Source organism: Cyprinodon variegatus, unplaced genomic scaffold, assembly GCF_000732505.1.
Source record: "Cyprinodon variegatus isolate N-32 unplaced genomic scaffold, C_variegatus-1.0 Scaffold935, whole genome shotgun sequence".
Classification (NCBI taxonomy): Eukaryota; Metazoa; Chordata; class Actinopteri; order Cyprinodontiformes; family Cyprinodontidae; genus Cyprinodon; species Cyprinodon variegatus.
In genome coordinates this window covers 307,675-312,572 of record NW_015151388.1, presented here as the reverse complement: position 1 = coordinate 312,572, position 4,898 = coordinate 307,675, and positions in this window count along the sequence as shown.

Sequence of the window (4,898 nt, the reverse complement as noted above, 5' to 3'; positions counted from 1 at the left end):
CTGATTAAAAGATTCTGGGATGCAATCTCTAAAGAGCTGAGTGACGTGTTTCATGTAAAGATCAGATGTGACCCAGGTCTGTTTCTTCTTGGCCTCCCCTCAAAATCAGTCACTCTGACACAATCACACTTCAAGCTTTGTGACAAATTATTGCTGCTGGGCAGAAGATGCATTTTAATTAATTGGATTAAGAATACGCCACCAACTGTCACACAGTGGTACAGGGAAATATTTAGGGTCCTCCCTCATGAAAGGATTTGTGCGGTTCTTAAGGGTAATGAAAAACATTTTCTTGATATGTGGTCTCCTGTGCTTAGCTATCTACCTAAAGAGTTGACACAACCTGTGATGAGAGGTCAGAATTCTATGAAGTGGAAGGTTTCACCAGGACTTAACTAAAGGACACCCTCCTTTCGTATCACTAGGCATTTTTCTTTTCCTTTCTCTTACCACCACCGCTAGGTATGTTTGTGTTATCAGGCCTTAAACATGTCTATTGGATACATGATATTACATAAATGTAACACTGTGCGCTGGCTTCCCCCCCCTTTTTTTTTTTTGTTTCTCTTTGCATACCGATGTAAGACTATAAGCAGTACATTGTATGATCTATTGCTTTTATTTGTGAAAACATAAAACTAATAAAAAATGTTTGGAAAAAAAAAAGGGTTAAGAGTTAAAGATGTTAAATAGAATATTTTACTGTATTTGTCTGAAAATAAAGAATAACACTTTATATGAAAGGAGATTTAGAGTCTGTTTTAAAAGTTAAAGCTGTTTAATCTCAGAAGCTTCCAAATAAGTTGTAGTTTTTCCAGAAAGTTTCCTAAAGTCTGTTTCTAAGTTAGACTTTGTTTGTTAAACTGCAGCTTGATTTTATTTTCCAGGGGAAAGTTTGATAAGGCATCATTATTCCTGGACTCTGCAGACATCCAGACTGGAGCTCAGAAAATATCCACCCAGAATTCTTCCAGTAAACATTCAGGTTTCTGCTCTGGTTTAAAACCAAACCAATCAAAGTGATTTGCTTTTTTTTTTTTTTTTTAGCTAAACATGTTTTATAAAGATTAAATAGTTAATCAGAGAATAATGGAGAATCACAACAGCGCTCCAGTAGAGAAGCTTCAATAGCAGCCTGGAAAGTTATGCAGACGTACTGTAGGCCCACATCATTTATCAGGTGAGAAGTCACATCATATTTAATGTTGTTCCAGTTCATAATTAAAAAGAACAAGTTCAAAGTTCATAGTTAGTTCATAGTTAGAAAAAAACAAAAAGAAAACTGAATCATCTTTAACAAATTCATCTTTTTAAGAAATCTCAATAATAAGGAAAAACCCTTCTGATTTAGAATCCAAGTCTAAAAGGTATTTTAAGTTGTACTTTAATTTATTGACTTGTAATCTGTTTATAATTAAATTCTCTCATTTACATATTTAGTGCAACACAGTATGACGTGCTCTACTGTTTCTTCTGGAAAACAAAAATCAACCTTCCCTGTATCACGTTTCCCTATTTTAAACAACGTGCTATTTAAACCTCTATGGCCAAACCGTAACATTGATATCACCATTTCCTCCTTTCTATTCCTTGCTGTTTTTCTCATAAAGCCAATTTTTCTTTAAATATTATAAAACCATCTGCCAGTTCTTTCTTCTTCTCACTGTTTCTGCCACCATGATCTAATTCTTTCCTTAATTACTGATTTTATTTCACTTTTACTAAATGGAATTAAATCAATTAAACTATGTATACTTGCTTGTTTTCCACATCTATCAGCCGTCTCATTCCCTTCTATTCCTATATGAGAAGGAATCCATCTAAAATAAACTATTAATCCCATTGCCTGAATTCTAAATAATAATTGCTGAATTTCTGCTAATATATCAGGTCTGAGTGACTGTGTTGAAATGAAAATAACGGTGAAGTAGAATCAGAGTAAATCTTCTTAATGGACGGATTTCTTCAATCCATTCTAAGGCCAACATGATCCCAAACATTTCTCCTGTTTAGACTGAAACTCCGTCACTGATTCTTTTACTCGATTCAAAATGGAATTCTGGAACTACAAACAAAACACAATTCCTATTATTTGAATCTGTTGAAGCATCCGTAAAAATGTTAACAAAACCATAATATTTCTCATCTAAATATTGCGGAACCATATTTTTAATCAGAGATATTCTCCTTATTTTTCTGTTTAAACAGCAAAGTCAAATCAGTATCCATATTAGGCAACAATAATGGGTGAATTAATGACCTAATAACAGTTTTACTGATGTTTATATGAGATAATTCTAGATCTTTTATAATAATATCTGCTGACCATCCAAAGGAATTTAATTTCTTCTTTTCTTTTTCCCAACATTGTTTTAAAATTTCTTGACATGGATGAGTTTCACAATGATTCTTTACCTGAAACCAGTAAGTAGAAAGTAATTGTAATCTCCTCCACAGTAGAGGCATTTCTCCCATTTTTACCTGTAATGCTGATGTTTGTGTTGTTCTTATGGCCCCTGTGCAGTATCTCAATGCTTGATACTGAAAAATATCAATTTTTTTAAGTAATGACTCTGATGCTGAACCAAAAGCAATACATCCATAATCAAAAACAGAACTAAACAAACCTGTATAAATGGATTTCAATGCTTTCCACTCAGCTCCACTTATTACCAATCAAACATCTCATTACATTTAGAACTCTTTTATATTTATTTCCAAGTAAGTCTTTCATCCAATCATGTGCCCAAAAATGTAAATAGTTTTACCCTTTTCAAAGTCATTTCTATAACTTTTTTAACCTTATATCTTCAGAAACCTTTTTCCTTTTAAAAAAACAAAACCTTTGTTTTATCTACAGAAATCTTGAATCACCATCTAAAGGACCAGTCTTCTATTTTATGAACGGCTTCTTGAACCTTTCTAACTAAGAAACCTACATTTTTACCCCTCTTTCAAAATGCTCCATCTTCAGCAAATAAAAAAACACCCATTTCATTCTCAACATCTTCAAACATCATTAATCATTATAGAAAAAAAAATAATGGACTAACTATGCTTCCTTTCGGAATACCATTTTCATTATAAATATTTCCTGAAAATTGTTTTCCTATTCTTACTTGTATAGAACGATTATGAAGAAAATCCTTTATCCAGTTGAACATTGAACCGCTGATTCCCATCTTCTTTAATTTGATCAAAATCCTTCCTTCCACATCATATCAGAAGCTTTCTCGATGTCAAAGAATACAGCTACCATATTCTCTTTATTAACCTGTGCCTCTCTAATTTCATATTCCAAGTACAGAACAGGATCCATGATATTTCTATCTTTTCATGAATCCACTTTGAAATCTGGATAAATTCTTTATCTTTTCTACAAAATAAGTCAAGTCTTTCATTGATCATTCTCTGATATGTCAATGCTATTGGTCTATAGCTCCCTGGCTTTGATCTTTCTTTACCTGGCTTTAAAATAGGAACAATTATTGCTTCCTTCCAAGCTTTAGGTAAATAATCTCTTTCCAAATCTTTTTGTAAAAATCCACTGAAACACTTTAAGAAGAATTACTTAACTGATTTATCATAATGTATGAAATTTGATCTATACCTGGAGATGAATTTTTGGATTTCTCTAAAGCATTCTTAAGCTTTAATAAGTCACTACTGTTTACATTTTTAACTAAAGATTGACTGTTTTCATTAATTGTACATTCTCTTTCCCTTATTTTTTTTTCAGTTAGATTATTTGAGCTGTGAATTTTAGCAAACTTCTCCACTAACATCTCTGCTTTCTGCCCCTCTGTCACAGCATATATATTTCCATCCTTCAGAACTGGATATCCATATTCTCTCTTAATTCCATTCATTCTTTTATCATACCCCAGATATTTGAAATGTTACTTTCTCTACCAACCAAATCACAAAACGATTGCCAGTAAACCCTTTTTGCACATTTCACAGTTCTTTTGAGAAGAGCTTGTGATCTTTTATAATCAGTAAACGACTGAATATTTTTTTTTTACATTCAAAAAGCTTTATTTTGAGATTTAATTGCAGTCACAATCTTTTGTCCACCATGGTACTATTTTCTTCTTCCCACCTCCTTTTTTTCTACTTTAGATCGATTATTGAGCTGTAACTAATATAGCTTCACAAACAGAAACATTTTTTTAATCATCTGAATCAACATGAACCATTTGCAATTCTACATCGCTAATTCTCTTTTATTTTTTCCAATCAGCATTTGCAAAAATCCATCTTTCTATACCTTCAATATAACTTTGCTCAACTTCAAAGCCCACTTTTATTAGTTTTGGATAATGATCACTTCCTGTAGTTGAGTCTTTTAAAACCTTCAAATGACTGATTCCTGCAATATCTTTAGATATAATGTAAGATCTATTGCTAATTCTGATCCATTGCTAATATTAATTCTGGTACCACTTCCATCATTAATACAAACCAGATTCTTTATATGTATTATTTCTTGTATCACCATTTGAATCATTACTACTAAGCCAAAGTGTGCTGTAAGCATTAAAATCTCCACAACAAATTACCTTACCATTTATATTTTCAGTCAATTCACCCATTTCCTCTAAACAAAGTTTTTTAAAAGGGTTATAGAAATTAAATATTTTAATAATTCAAAATGTAATCAAATTTCTGAAGCTATCCGTTCTAATTGTTTTCCTTTTCCGATAAATCTATATTGAATTCCCTGTTTTATAAAGATTATACATCCACCCCCATTTCCCTGTTCCCTGTCCCTTTGAACACTATCATATTCTTTTATTACAAAATCTAATTCTGTTTTAAGCCATGTTTCTTAAATAATATCTGGTTTATTTTTTATAGGTACACTATGCAACCGGTGTTGATTTTCCAGTGAGGCT